The following is a 6,000-nucleotide window of genomic DNA, read 5'->3' as shown; positions in this document are numbered from 1 at the left end:
ATCATTTAATTATCATTTTAATTAGCATAGGTGATGATGGTGATGTTGAAGATGTTCATGTTCGTTTACAACTGAATTTTCTGAAGCGTAGTGTGTTTTGGAATTTGATATGTAGTGATTATGAACTTTGAATATTAATTTTTAAGCGTAGTGTGTTTTGGATTAATTTTGAAGCGTAGTGTGTTTTGGACAGATATGTGTAATGATTAATGAATTGATATGTGATTATGAACTTTGATTATTAATTCTGAAGTGTAGTGTGTTTTAATTCTAGTAATTTTAAAGTTATTTACTTAATTTCAAATGAATTCAAAAAAAAAAAAAAAAAAACTAACAAAAGCCCGCAGGTGGGCTTGCAAGTCGTGCCAACCCATGCGGGGCGGGCTAGCGTTGCATGAACCCTAGCTCATGGGCCAGCCTACAAAAGCTCGTCAGAAAGTAGGCCTGCGGCGGGGCAGGCTAATGGGGTGAGCTGGTCTGCTTTTATAGTATTATTATTCACAATGCCTTCCTCAATGGTTGTCTAAGTGAAAATGTTTACATGAAGCAACCACTAGGGTATATTGACAACAATTTTCCTACTCATGTCTGCAAACAACAAAAGTTGCTATATGGTTTGAAACGAGCACCACGTACATGGTTCAAATGCCTTCAAGATTATTTACTCTCGATTGATTTCAAGGTTTCAAAAACTTATGTATCATTGTTTATCTATTCTACTATTAGTGCTCAAATTTATCTAATTGTCTGTGTTAATGACATACTAATAATGATCAGCAACAAAAGTCTCTTGGCTTCCATAATAAGCAGACTAGCTGAAAATTTCATGATTAGAGATGTGCGACATCTAAGCTTCTTCCTAGAGATTGAGATAATTAACAACAAGGGGACGATAGTCCTATCATAATGAAGGTGCATGCTTGTAATACTCAAAATATCTAAATGGAACACTGCAAGCCAATTTCCACTCCAATTACGGACAACAACAAGATAAGTGCAACAACCAAATCACAACCATATTACAATCCCACAAAATACCGCAACTTAGGGTGCGTTTGGTTCGCACATGGGAATCATAATCGGAATGGGTATCAAATACTTGGTAATGGTAATGGGGTTTGGTGAAAGTATTTAGCATGTTTGGTAGGTGGGTGGAATGAGAATGATTATTAATAGTTGGAGAAGAAAGGAGGAAGGAAAATGAAACCCTTATTTAATAAGGGTATGGGTTTTCTCATTAATGGAGTATTCCAAACCTATAGTATCATTCACAAAACCTATCAACCAAACACTAACAATAACTTTTATACCCATTCCTTATGCCTAAACCCACAAACCAAACACACCCTTAGTTAGAGCATTATTTCTATATCTAACCACCACAGGTCCAGATCTTTCCTTTATCGTAAACAAACTCTATCAGTTTATGCAATCTCCAACCAATTACCATGGGGTTGCCCTAAGGCATGTTCTAAGGTATGCTAAAGCTACTCTAGACTATGGGCTATGTTTTATGAAATCAGACACAGATGACATTCGTGCATTTCAAACTCTAATTGTGCGGGATGTCCTAATGATCTCAAGTCTGCTAGTGGTTTTGCTATATTTATTGGTAAAAATCTAATTTTCTAGGCTTGTCGTGAGCCAAAGACAGTTGTTAGATCCTAAACAGAAGCATAATACAAAGCTATAACCACGTCTCTACAAAGCTAACATGGTTAGTTACTTTAATTCAATAACTTGTTCTAACTATGCAAAAATCACCAAGACTTTGGTGTCACAACCTTAGCACTACCAATTTGTGTGCAAATGATGTGTTTCATGCAAGAACCAAACATGTTGAAATAGATTACCATTTTGTTCATGACAAAGTAACACCAAAGGAACTACAAGTAACTACATCTCTACAAAAGACCAACTGGCAGACATTTTCACCAAGTCACTAAATAGAACAAGGTATAATGATATATGAGACAAGCCCAATATTCTCCCTAGAGAACTTTAAGCTTGATAAAGTGTATTAGGACTCTGTATTCTAGTCACACTAGAATTCCTTCACTTTCTCCCTGTGTTATTGGGAATCTGCATTTTATCATTCCTTCTCCTTCTCCCAAGAGAACTTTAAGCTTGAGGGACTGTATTAGGACTATATTCTAGTCACACTAGAATTCCATCCATCTCCTTCTCCCTACGTTATTGTGAATCTAGATTTTATCATTCCTTCTCCTTCTCCCTGCGTTAGTGTGAATCTACATTTAATCATTCCTCATTCTTATAAATACATTTTTTCCTGTATTTTTTAAATCTGATTGTTCAATAATAAATTTTTTCTCAGAATTATTGCTCCAATCTAATTGTTTTATGAATTATAAATTCAAATATGCTTTATAATTTGCAAACCAAAATTTTTTCAAAATAAGATATATCATTGTATAATAATCTTTATAATATAAATAAATAAGATTTATTAAACATACATATCATCCCGACCCTTGAATTATTTTCAAATAGAAAAAAACACACACATAAATACTTAATTAAATCAATAATCATTTCAAGGCTCAAAGGACGACAAACGGCCTAGCAATCAAGCAAAGATCCTTTTTTTGGATGCAAGATGCCAATTGCCTCAGTCATGTCTAAATCTTTAAGACTAACTCCATCGGGGAGTTCCCAGTTGAAGTGGTATAGTATACCAGCCAAGGAATGGGCAATGCTAATACTAGCAAATGAAATTCCAGGGCACATTCTTCTCCCCACACCAAATGGTATGAACTCGTAGTGATTTCCCATGAAGTCCACAGAACTATTTTCAAATCTCTCTGGAAGAAATTTTTCTGGATCTTCCCAACTCTCAGGATTAGTTGCCATAGCCCAAGCATTAATGATGACTCTGGTCTTGGGTGGTATAATGTACTCGCCAATCATTGCTTCTTTAATGCTTTCACTAGGGAGTATAAGTGGAAATGGAGTGTGGAGTCTGAGGGTTTCTTTTATCACAAGCTTTAGGTAAGTTAGGTTTTCCAAATCTTTGTCCTCAAAGATTTTCTTTCCCTTTAAAGATTGTCTCACCTCGGCTTGTGCCTTAACCATCACACTCGGTCTCTTTATCATTTCGGACATTGCCCATATAATTGTTGTGGCAGATGTTTCAGTCCCAGCAGAGAACATGTCCTAAATTTTGAATGAAAATATATACAATGTCACACACTTATCTACATGTATAATAGAGTTGCACACTTTATACGATTATTGTGTCACTTTCAGCTCTAGTCCTTAACTTTTAAATTTATCAATTTAGATGGATAACTATATTTTTTTAAACCAAAACCAACCCTCGTGAGATCTCTTTCTGAATGTAATCCGATCCAAGCCATTGATAGTATCTCTACTCTGATTATTCAAAATTATGGTAAAACTAAAAGAAAAAAATTAAAAAAATAAAAATAAAACCTGAAAGTAAACATTAGATGTGTTTGGTTTGAACATGCTAATCAGAATTAGAATAAGAATGAGTATCAAATACTTGGTAATTGGAATGAGTTTTGATAAAAGTATTTTGCATATTTGGTAGTAAGGCGTGAATTTGAATGATTACCAATATTCGCTTTTGTTTACCTATGACCTTATAATCAATTTAAAGGTTTTAAAAATAGAAAAAAAAAAAAGTAAATGCAATTGATCTTAAAAGTGACGATAAAGTACGTAGGCAATGCAGTGAGGAAGTTGATGAAGTGAAAAAGTGACGAAATAATTAAGGAGGCTGAATTAATGGAGTGATAACTTATTTAAATTAGGTAATGAATTTTTGTAATTATAGGATTTTTTTTAGTACTATTGGCTCTGTTACAATGCAGTATCTGTTCATAACTACTTTCTCAACCTACTGAAGGCTCGAACCCACTCTTTTCATATGAGAGTGAAACTGGGTACCACAAGGTCTTGGCTAATTATAGGATTTATCAAATGGTGTTTTAAAAGGTTGTCAAGCAAAAAATATGTATAACTTTCATTCTCATTCCTTAAGTCTAACCCATGAAGCCAAAGACCTTGTTGTCAAGCGGCATAACTGGTGGCCCTCCCAAATGAGAGGCAGGTTCGATTCCCAGTGAGGGCGTTGGCTCGTTGTGCTTCAATAGGTTGAGAAAATATGTATGAACAGATACTACATTGGAACAATAAACTTACATTGATGACTGCTTTGATGTTGTCTTCTGTGATGGGAAATTGAAGCTCCCCTCCTTCCTTCACTCTCAGTAAAACATCAACTATATCTTCATCTGTTCCACTATCATTTCTCTTTGCTTGTTGGTTCTCTTTGTGCTCTCCAATGATGATATCAAAAATCCTATCTATCTCATGGTGCAACTTCAACAGCTTGGGTTTCATCCCACTAATGTAATGAATCCACTTCTTTGACGGGAACAAATCGCCCACATCAAACCCCCCGGCCAAGGAGGCCACTTGTTTCAAAAGGGTAATGAACTTTTCTTGATCATCACAGCACACTCTCCCAAACGCGACCTTAGCAATAACCGAGCTCGTGAACCAACTCACCTTTTCCGTCAAGTTGATGATGGGAAACCCTGTTTCTCCCGACAACCTTATCGACGATACGAGGTTCGAAAGCTCTTCCTGTCGGAACGAACAGAAGGATTTGACAATCTTCACGCTCAAAAGTTCCAACACACATATCTTGCGCATCTGCCTCCAGTAATCTCCGTAGGGCGAAAATGCCACGTCTGTAGATTTGTAATACAGGATATCCGGCACCATGATGTTTGGCCTGCTGGCGAAAACGAGGTCGTGGGTTTTCGTTATCGCTCTCGCCAGTTGAGGAGAAGATATGACGACGGTTGAGATCTCGCCCAGCTGCAAGTGCATTATGGGTCCATATTTTCTTGACAAATTTCTGAGAGAACGATGCGGAAGGGAGCCGACTAGATGGTGGAGGCTTCCCAAAAACGGTAATTTCCATGGACCTGGGGGCAACCTTTGCTTTGCTGCTGCTTTTGATTTTGCCCATAATACGCATATGCAGAAGAAGACGAAGGAGAGGGAGAGAAAATAATCGATGAGCTCCATTATGTTTCAGAAATGAAAGACGGATGCATGTTTATAAAACTTCATTGTTGGAGGTATCCTTCTATCTAATAAAGCTATAAGATTTCGGCCAATGAAATGGCCCCATTTTCCCGCCCGCCCTAAACTACGTCGTTTGCGTTTTGGCTCTAAGATCTGGTGAAGTTTTCCCGCTCATGTTTACGTAGCCTTTTGGTAGGCTTTTGGCGGAATCAATCATCAATCAATTACCTATAATCAATATCAATTAGTATTTAAGTTATACTTAAATACTACCATCTTTTGGCATTCCCAATTTATGGGAAGTTGTTATAATTAAATTACAGTTCTTATATATCAAGTTTTTCCATCAGACTCAGCTACTTAAATACTATATTTATATTACATACATCACTCAAATTACATAAACCCTAATCATATCATTAGGATTTTGAATTTCAAAATGCAGGCATGCGTATTAAGCCCCATGTCGTTTCGTTTATCGGTGTATTGATAGGTTGCAACTTATCATCATTCTTCAGCCTCCAAAATCCTTCTTCTATAAAATGGTTATGCTTTCTTCTTCCTTCTACGTAAGTCTTCTGCTGGCCATTTTCCATACCTTACAAAACAAAATGTCAATGCTCTATGTATTAGCAAAAGACATTTCTCCTCAATCCTATAAGAAAGCAATTAGATTAAGGTTGATTCGTACTTACATTGTGACTGAAGGTAGGAACAAATCTGCTGTGAAGAGTCAAGAGTGTGTCTTTCACGACATTGAGGTAATTACATTTAACATTTCCTGCTTCATCTTAATCTGCAAAGTGTTCTGCTTCATCTTAATCTGCAGAGTGTTTTAATAAATTGTTCATTGTTAATAAACTGCTAATACTGAGTATAAACTGCAAAGTGTTCCTTCACAGTTTCTGTTTTTAT

At 36.2% G+C, this 6,000-nt stretch overlaps 1 pseudogene; it reads right to left on the bottom strand.

The window, feature by feature from the left end:
• Window positions 1-2,561: 2,561 nt before the first annotated feature.
• Window positions 2,562-5,085, bottom strand: LOC116001280 (annotated as a pseudogene).
• Between the last annotated feature and the right edge of the window lie 915 nt (window positions 5,086-6,000).

Source organism: Ipomoea triloba, chromosome 13 (assembly GCF_003576645.1).
Source record: "Ipomoea triloba cultivar NCNSP0323 chromosome 13, ASM357664v1".
In the NCBI taxonomy this organism is placed as follows: Eukaryota; Viridiplantae; Streptophyta; class Magnoliopsida; order Solanales; family Convolvulaceae; genus Ipomoea; species Ipomoea triloba.
This window is presented reverse-complemented; position numbering and strand designations above follow the sequence as displayed.